The following is a 10,493-nucleotide window of genomic DNA, read 5'->3' on the forward strand; positions in this document are numbered from 1 at the left end:
CTGTAAGCTCACGTAACAAGTTTTGTTGAATGCTTTTATCGTGTCGTCGTAAAACCCACGGCTTCACCCAGATTAGATTAGTTTTTCGTTCCATAGATCCGTGCTGAGGAGATCCTCATGGATGTGGAACATGTCGATTTTTTTTAAGCTGAAATAAAAATACTAATAGTATGAATAAATACAATACATCATTTGTTTCTATTAAAAATTTCGCCAATGGAGTGGAAGGAGTTGGCCAGTAGTAAGTCTTTCAGGCTCCTTTTAAACTGGTCTTTATTTCTAACTAAATTTTTTATGTTTCGTGGCAAATTATTGAAGATGAGTGTTCCTGAGTAGTGGACCCCTTTTTGAACTAAAGTAAGTGTTTTTAAGTCCGTGTGCAGATCATTTTTGTTCGTGGTATTGTATGTATGAACTGAGTTGTTTGTTGGAAAAAGAGATATATTATTTACGACAAATTTTATTAAGAAGTAAATATACTGAGAGGCAGTAGTTAACCTGCGAGCCGGAAGTATAGTGAGACTCTGTCATTTGGGCCTACGAGAGTTATAGTTTTTTTTTGTTTGTTTCTCATGCCTAGATAACTGTACAAACATATCGTTGCATGTATTGTAATAATCATTACATATAATGATCCACATGCAACGATATCTCTACGGAAGTATCTAGGCATGAAATACAAAACAAAAAAAGCTAACCTGCAAATCTCGTACGTCCAAACGACAGTCTCACTGTACTTCTGGCCCGCCAACAGTTTCATTTTCTTTCTTATTTTCCCCCAGTACCAATGCAAGAATCTGAAGTACCCAGTTCTTTGAAGAGGTTTCTGCAGGAGGTCCGTGAATTTACTCCACAAATAATACGTATTACACGCTTTTGGACCTTGAAAACTTTTGTTTGACTTCAAGATTTATTATTATTATTATTAAGCATTACAATCCATGAAGGCTTTTTGCTGCAGAATGGACAATGTTGAACCACTTTGCTCTGTCTTTACAAGTAATTTGCCACTGTCTGTCATGTCCTAGTTTTCTGAGATCGTCTTGAATATTGTCCAAGTATCTCATGCGTGGGCGTCCAAGAGGTCGTCTTCCGGTGGGAATCTCTTCAGTCACTTTCTTGATGGTCCTGTTTGGTGGTGCTCTGATGACATGCCCTATCCATTTCAGTCTTTTGGCTTTAATTTTGGCCACTATATCGGAGTCAAGATTTACCCCAAAATATTATCCCATATGACATTATGGAATGAAAGTATGCAAGCTTTTTCATTTTTATGTTGCCTATGTCTGCTAACACTCGAATTGCAAATACAGATTTGTTAAGGCGTTTCTGCATTTCTGTGGTGTGCTCCTCCCAACTGAATTTATTATCAAGTTGTAATGCCAGGACTTTTAAGACTGTCAACCTCGTATGTATGGTTCCATTTTTTCCCCCCACTTCTTTTCCGCATGTGCACACAATGCAATTGGAGTACGTACAACTGCTGCGGTTAATAACAAGTTGTTGTCGGCCATCTTGAACTTTTATGAAAAATTTGATGACAGTGTAATACCCCTTGTAGCGCTACGTCAAAGATCTTTGTCAAATATATTGGACGGAGTATTGGATCACATCTTTGATCAAATCTTTGACAAAGAAATTTGATAGTGTAATACCGGCCTAAGTACTTTGTTCCGCTCTATTCGCTTTTTGTAACGGATACTCTTTGACCAGGTGTGGACTAACTGCATTTGTTCCGATTTGTTCCACGTGTGTGAGTGTGTGTGCGCATGAGGTTGGCGTCGCGTTCATTTAATGGCTTAAGACTTTGTGTGCTTTGACATATTTCACTAAAGTGTTTGAGTGCCTTGAGTGTTTATGTTAAAATTTTATGTGATGTTCACTGATCCAGGTTCCTTTCGATGTTTCAGTACATATCAGGAGGTTTTTTTTTCTCGGCCATTTTCACACGCTATATTCATATTATAGGAATCATGAATATATCCAACAAGCAGCAGTACTTCCAGACATGTAAGAAATCATATTGTGGTGATTTTCTGGGCATACGAAAATCAAAAAAGGGAGAAAAATTTGCCTTTTCCACGGTATGTTGGTGTATAATAATTCTGCACATGGTGGAAGAAACGATTTAAGTAATCATGTGAAGTGCCGTAAACACGTAAGTTATGTTAAATCGAAAGAAGATAAGAAAATCAACACCTTTTTAAGTCCGGAAACGTTGACAGTGACGTAACTAGAGCCCAGTGTCAGTTTAGTCCATTTTTTGGTGATGCGGCTGATTATCCTGCTGCTTTATTTAAGAAAATGTTTCTCACGTGAGAAGTGCAAAGAAATACATCTGTAGTTGCACGAAAATGACGTGCTTTGTAAATAAATGGCAAAAAATACATCCCCTGAAGTTAAGGGCCTTCACAATGGGCCATTTTCTTTGGCAACGGATGCAAGCATGATACGAATGTCAAGTTGTATCGTGATGTTACGTTCTGTGATATTCCGCGGGCAAAAGTAGTGAGCACTGTGCTATCCTATCAGCGTTAGACACTGAGTCAACTGGCGAAACTTAGGTAACCTGACGTTATCACAGCTGAATTCTCGTTACATACCAATTGAAAACTATGTGGCTTTTTGTTCCGACAGTGCTCTTGTTATGATAGGACACGAAAATGGCGTTTCAGCAGCTCTGAAAAAAAGTTCAACCAGGTATCGCAGCGTAGGTTGCATTTGCCACCTGATTAATCTAGCAGCTGAAAAAGGTGCTGGAAGAATACCACTTAAAGTGGGTGAGATACTTGTCAATATATTTTATTTGTTAGAGAAGACTGTCAAAAGAAAAGAATGCCTTCAGAAATTTCAGAACTTGCACAATAAAGAGGCAAAGAACATTGAAGTATGTATATACTAGTTGGTTATGTTTAGGCAGATGTTTGGATAGACTGCTGGACCAGTGGGACCTGCTTCGTCCTTTCTTCAAGAAGGAAGTAATAGTATGTATACCCAAAGCATTTCCACAAGCTTGACATCTTTCAGAATATCTAGAGTTGAACAACGTTTACCCAAAGAGTATCAGAAGAAGAGAATATTTGATTCTGCTACTACATTTTCCCCTAAAAGAATAGCATCTTCTTCCAGATGCGACAAGCCCATCCCAAAAAGTAAGACATCTGCTACAAAACGTGAGGAAAAATTGTTTATTCCTGTCCTCAGACTTGAACAAGGCCTTTTGCACATTCCTTCGTTTGACTATTTCTACATTTGACAAATTGAGTGTTGCCCTTCAGACTTTCTACCACAAGTTCACCTTTTATTAGAACTTCTAATGGATTTGCTAAAGCAAAGTTTGTTAAGTGCAAAATTGAGAAAAGCTCCTCATTGCTCGAAGTTGAGTACAACTTGATTCAGAATCAAAGAAGTGATGATGAGTTAGTTATTGGCATTCAGACTTCGAACATAGTGATTGATCTCCAGGATACAGAGAAATCTCTTTTCTTTTCATCAGTGAGAAACTACTTTTGTACTGCCTGAGACTACATCAACCAAGTTTCCAATCAAGGATGATGATGTTGAGATATGCTCAAGTTGCTAGGTTAGACAAACTGGAGATGCATAGTTTTTTCCAATCGTTTTTCTTGGAAAAGTTTCCTATCATGTTATTGAAGGAAGAGAATGAAACTACAGATGAGGTGGTGAATGAGCTTCAGAGGCTGTTCACAGCTCCTCAAGTAGATGACACTGGCTGCAAATCAAGATGCAAGTTGGGCACAAATATCAAGAATTCGTGGAGCCGACGGACTTCTTAAATATAACCGATTTTCTCTAGTAACGCTCCCTGTTCTCACCATATCCCATAGTAATGCAGAGTGTGAACGTGTTTTCGGTCTTGTGAAAAATTTTTTTTTTTAAAAAAAACAAATATAAACAGAACAGAGTTCAGATCATCCATGTCCAATGAATCTCCGGAGTGTATTTCTGTTTTGAAGACCAGGAGTTCTGGTCCCTGTAGTGAGAAAACATTTTCTCACGACCTTTTGCAGGACGCTAAAAAGGCCATAATTCACAACTATGACTTTGGAGTCGAACTAGCATGTGATTTGCAGTGTGTAATAAATTATTTCTTCCCTGTGTTACGTTAAACAGCTTTTATTGTGTAAAGCCAGCCATTTTCAGTTATCTCATATCTGCTTAATTTGTCAAGGGAGTCGTGTTATGTCTGCTCCAAACCAATAGTTACTACGTCTGTTGCCGTTTAACAATTTCTTCTTTGTCCATCTGCAAATCATTGGCATATGTAAGTAGATGTAATTTCATGAAGTATCCTGTTTAAAGCATGAATTATTATATTTTGTGGCCCAGAAGTATTATTATTTTCGCCAGGCCGACGTATGTCGAAAATGGTTAGATTTTGTGTCGTGCATGAGTTTTACTGACAGCTAATTTCGAAAGTTGGAACGTATGGATATCCCTTGTCAGAGATAGCACATGCCACTGGTTTAAACACACAAGATGTAAAAATTTAAAAGAAGAATCAATTATGACGGTACAATACACGAATTTTTTGGTTTCCGTTACCCGTAATAATGGCTAAGATTGCATCTTGTTGCGCTTAAGTGTACTCGGTTAAGTTTCCATTTACAGCATCAACATGGTGAAACACTCTGAGTACACAAAAGGCGGGCAAATGACTTACGCTGCCGCATTTTATCAAATTTGCATCCATTCAAGAATCCGCTGTACCACATGGTGTGCTAAACTGTGAGTCAGGGAGGGGAGCGGGTAGGATGGGTGCGGGGGGAGGGGGGGCGGGAGCAGGATGTTAAAATAACGTCCCTTCTTGGCTTTACAGGGGGATGGCCATGTGGAATTATCCTGGTAATCGCTTCAAGTGGTGAACGGAAGTCGTTAAAAAGTTGAATGAGGATGGCCAGATAGCGACTTGAATTCAATTCCTTCCATACTAGAGACAGTGTCTTTGATCACCACATCATTCGATCACCAATATGCTCATACGGGATAGAGGAAAAAGATAGAGAGAGAGAGAGAGAGAGAGAGAGAGAATGAGGGAGGGGGGGGAGTGGTGGTGGTGGTGGTGGTGGTGGCGGTGGTGGCAGTGGTGGCAGAGAGAAAAGTGGATGTAATATTTCGCTTCGAGAAGGCGGGTATGCCAACGGCAGTCGTGGCCGAGTGGTTAAGGCGTCTGACTAGAAATCAGATTTCCTCTGGGAGCGTAGGTTCGAGTCCTACCGACTGCGAAAATTTTGTTCTCTCTCATGCATTTCATAGTAATTTTCTGAGTACACATTTGTAATTTTAGGCCTGTATTCTTCAGTATCAGTAACGCAACAGTTACGCCGTCTGTTGCGACTATATGACGTCTCATTTGGACTAAACGCGTTTAGCATTATCTAAAGTGTCACCATAACAATTATTATTTTGTTTAAAATCGGTTTAACGCGGTCACGAGCAGTTTTCATCTTTAAAGCTACTTTTTCGTAACGACGGTTTGTTGCTCCTACCATATTTCCATTTATTCTCGTACACACATGCGTCCGATTTTTAATTACTGCACTGCGTTAGCCACAACATTCTCTCTTTTGCATGTTTTCTACATCCAAATTCATCTCGTGGTTACGTGAACATCGTTTGTTTCGATAGCGCGAAACATATTCATATTTTGCCTTGTTTTTGTAATAGTGGCAACATGGCTATTGTCGCGTTTGCTGTTCAGATCTTTGCTTCAATGTCTACAGACTTTTTTTATTTTGCAGTGTTGTGAGTGAACTTAATCTCGTATACTTGCATATTGTCTTTGTGGGAATTTGGAAAGGGGGTGTACGTGAGTTGGTGTGAAATTTTTTTGGTGTGTGTGTGTGTGTGTGTGTGTGTGTGTGTGTGTGTGTGTGTGTGTGTGATTACTTTGTTGAACCTGTTTATATGGGTTGGCTGATTGTGTGATGTCTGAGGAGGTAACTGTTTATCTACTAAATGTTTAATAAGTTTAAATAACGTTTGATTGCGATGTTTGTTTGAATGTACCTGTATTTCTTTTGAGTGACTGCTTGTAGAATTGTTTTTTTTTCTTGTATTGTCAGGAGATGTTTATTGTTACTGAACCTGATTATGTTCATGTCTGTTGCAGTTGTGGAAGCGCTCCCTAAACGGTCAATAATATTGTCAGTGATACTGGGCAATAATTTTGTGTTTCGGAATGGTGGACGACAGAGATGATGATGTTATGATAATTGCTCCACTTTATTGAAAGCTGTAAAAGGTGGATGCGAAATTGGTTCAAGGGGCGTCAAAGATCAAACGCGAAAACTTGCTGGGAGAATTGAGGTTGGAAAAAAGGTCATCATCAACTTTTTACGTGTATGGGCATTTACATTACTAAAAATGATTGTCTCTTTAAATAGGCACTTGCCCTACTCCCATCCCTTGGAATATGGAGGTACGGCGTTTCTATTCATTACACTTCTAGAAGTGATATCCCATCATTACGATAAAATATAGCACTGCATGGCTGACAGCAGTGAGACAACGCTATGGCCTAAGTATCAAATTAATCTACCTAGAACAAATATTGGGTGAATAACCATAAGTACTCTGGTATAATAAATGTTTCGTGTCACCTGTCAAATGTAATTCTTGTGGCAACAGAAGTCTCTAAACTGACTCATTTATATCAAAAATGGCAGTTTTAGTCTTGCCCCCCCCCCCCCCCCCCACCCCTCCCCACCCTCGCCCCAGTAAAAGTTTCTGCAGATACCCATATCCCCATGATCAGAAAACAAAATACTAGACCGAGAGACGCAGTTCCACGACTTTAGCGCTAATGTAGTACCGCAGACCACGCGATCTGTGCGACAGGCAATTCTTGCGAAGACGTAAATTTTAGAAGTCCAATTTTCGTTAATGTTTTTGATGCATGGTTATAAAACGTATCATGCAATAATATTTTCAAGCAGTGCCGTGTATTTCAAAAGTTTTGATGTTCTCAGTATTACTGTGCTACCTCTCAATCTCACCCCTACACATTCAGTATTATTGCACATTCGAAAATATTGCGCAGTAATGTTGACCGTATAAGGGTCATTACGAGGTGGTATTCCTGTTTTCAAACTCACATACACGTAAATTTATCTTTATAAATAAAATCATACACACTCACCCACAAATACAAGTTACGGCATATTAAGCAACCTTACCTCACCCCCACCGCTTCCCTCAACAAACTGCCACAAAATGTGGACCTCTCTACTATCATGATTGTCAAATTTTATTAAGGTAGGAGCTGTCAAGGCTCCTAGGAAGTGAGAGAACCTGTATTAAGAGTAATGCTAAGACGATACAAAAGGAGTGGTGTCAGATAGGCCTAGGAAGCAGGCCAGAGAACCCCACAATGTAAGACATGTTGACAGCTAGCCGACAAAGCAGCCGTGCTGTAACTGCTGCTGACAACAGCCTCAAGATTTTTAAATGCACCAAGGTGATTGTACTCAGCAGAAGTAATACATTCGAGCCAGTCAGAAGCTTCTGGAAAAATCCCGGTCCTTAGGAAGGGGGAAAGCAACATTACTAGATAAACCCGCTTAAGAGCACAAAAAAGTAAGTATATAGGCGGTTATTGGACGGGGCCAAGGCAGTCGGTGTGATGGGTTAGGAGGAATCATGACCAGGACGCATTAAGGAGCAGTACTGCTGCCGAGCTTCAAAATCATTATAGATTGACTCTTCGATGCTGGTGCAGCAAAACTACGCGAAGTATGTTGACATCCGAGGGAGGACGAACTGAGTTTCCAGTAAGTATCCAGTAATGGTTATTATTTTGAGTTATCTGCCTGTTAAAGAAGAATAAGCAGTAAAGAGTTTGTTTCAGGTAGCAAAGAGTACTATCTGATATTTTCTGTTCGTCAGAATATAAGGAACTACAGCTATCCCGCATTGTCTCCTAGTGTACGGTATCTGACCGCGTACGTGAGAAAGAGTAATAAATTGTTCATTTGTGTGGTCATATTGTCCGTAGTTGCTTTACAGTTCCTGAATGTGTTTTCGTTCCGTCGTTGGAACTAAAACAAACTGCGTGTTTTTCTCACCAGGCGCGTTTGCCTTATTGAAGTAAAGCATCATTGGTCACCACAGATGCTTCACGTCAATAAAGCGAAACATATCTGGTGAGAAAAACACGCATTTTCTTGTAGTTGTAACGATGGAACAGAAGTACCCTCAGGAACAACGAGTAATAGTTAATGGGTTTCTGTCTGTCAGAATATAAAGCGAAACAATCACTCTCTCACTATTGTCTCCTATTGTGTATAAGATATTTGATTGTGTGGTGTCAGAACGAGTTCCAAGCAGTCATCGTGTCTGTTCGTGAAAGGTAGACCTCAGGAACCTGGAATTCCTAAAAAGGCGTGACTTACAAGTGTGACAGGGTGTACGCACTGATGTGCAATCTATGCAGCCATTGTAATACACACCTCCAAAATAAGGTTAAACTATAGGGAAAATTAATAATCGTTACCTTTTTGCACCCTTCTCATTTCTTCCTCTAGAGTCACCTGTACTAAACGTCTTAAGAGACTTTAGAACCTCTCACTGTGTTAAACGTCAGTAGAACACACAGTCGTCAACGTCCTGATGACGTTATGCGGTCCACACCTTCACCCAGGCTGGTGAAATGAACGCTGTTGCGGAGCGATAGAACGATAGCACACGTAATATGTGCGTGAAAATTCTTCACCTACCCCAGCGCGTCCAACCAATGTCCACGTTTTTCAAACGACCGATGAATACTGGCATGGGGAAGTTGCGTGTACATTGTCCTGAATATATAATCAAATAAATCAAAAGCATACGCACACATACAGTCAGAAACAGTTGGAAGCATATAAACTCATAGCTGAATAGCAGACCCGACTATATACATGCCGCGCAGTCACAAAATTAAAACAAGACAATCGCATTCTGCGCCATCGAAACAGACAAATGTCACGTAACAATGAGGTCAAGGTGGGTACATAAAAACATGCAAACGATAAAATATTGTGGCCAGTGAAGTACAGTTTGTTAAAAATCTGATGCCTGATTATAAGAGTACAATGGAGGTAACGTAGAAGCAAGAAACTTAGTACGAAAAAAGTAATTTTAAATATGAGAACTGTTTGTGATGTTAAACAGATTTGTAAATAAAACAACAGTTGTTATTGTGACCATTGATGATGCTTTAAATAAAGTGAAACGCATTTGGTCCAAATAAGAATTTATACAATCTCAAGAGACAGCATAACTCCCGCATTGCTTGCCGAGTATATATGCTGAGTGCAAATACAGAAAAAAATGAAAATAAAGAGGTCACACACTGCGTCAACATACCTTGTATGTAATACATGTTAATGTATTTTTCCCTATTATATATTGACTAAAACATTTCGTATTTAAGAGTAACGGCCACGAACTATGAGTCTTTACTGGTACTTGGTTACGTTGCGAACCGAATTTCACTTACGAAGCTGCGACGACAATTCAGATAACCAGCTGCCATCAAGGACTAGAACACAATACATGAGGCTATAAAACAGATTTGAGGCAATAAACGTTACAATGTTACAATGAAGGTTATAATCTAAAGAGCCGCTTTACGTAAAGGAAGCACTAATACGTTGCATTTTGTGATGAACTTAAATTCATTATTCACATGGTTTCAACGAAATGACGGATTTTTAATCGCACTTGCGTTATTTTCATATGCCATACGGCAAGGTGCAATTTATAACATCTATTTGGAAATAATGTTTAGTTCCATTGGGACAAATTTTAATGTGTATGAATGAGTCGGTGATTATTGGCATAGATTGTGAGGGTACAGAATGTTGCATAATTAAATGGGGGATTTTCCCTTTTACCTCGCAGGCAAGAAATTTTCAGTTTTCTCGTCGACTTACATAAATGAGTAATCGCAGTTCATTAATAATGTGATAGCGCACATGTCCACATTTTGTGTATTATGTGAGTACATATATGTGTTTGTGTGTGTGGTGTCATATTCAGTTTGAGGTACTCCTTGGACGGCGTGCGGTGGCGGTAGTTAGCCGGCAGACACCTTTGCGACACAAGTGCGCAAAGGTGCTTCCAGCAGTAGGGAGCTTCCAACAACTCACGGATGCTGACGGAGGGCTCGGAGAAGACAACGATGAGCTTCATCAACAATATCTAGAAAAATACAGTATGATTCAAAAAGAAAGAACAGATTTCAGTTGTTTATTACAAACTATGAAAGTCAGAAACATTGTTCATGTCAATGGTTAGAGGAATGTTCAAAGTTCTATGCTTGCAAAGACACTATAGCATACACTCAACATGAGCACCGTGTGTCGCTCGAGAAACATCGAAACGGTAGTCCATCTCGTTCCACCCACACTCGAATCAACAGGTCCCTGTTTATTGAATCGACAGCTCCAACAATTAGAGTTTTCAAATGCTGATCAGGTTGGACAAAGGCT

The 10,493-nt window shown here is 39.6% G+C and overlaps 1 non-coding gene across 1 annotated transcript; it reads left to right on the forward strand.

Annotated features, from left to right (window-relative positions):
* Positions 1 to 5,164: 5,164 nt before the first annotated feature.
* Positions 5,165 to 5,246, forward strand: Trnas-aga. Its single transcript has one exon. It is a non-coding gene; the product is annotated as a tRNA-Ser (tRNA).
* Positions 5,247 to 10,493: the final 5,247 nt, after the last annotated feature.

The sequence above is a fragment of the Schistocerca americana genome, chromosome 2, assembly GCF_021461395.2.
Source record: "Schistocerca americana isolate TAMUIC-IGC-003095 chromosome 2, iqSchAmer2.1, whole genome shotgun sequence".
Taxonomy (NCBI): domain Eukaryota; kingdom Metazoa; phylum Arthropoda; class Insecta; order Orthoptera; family Acrididae; genus Schistocerca; species Schistocerca americana.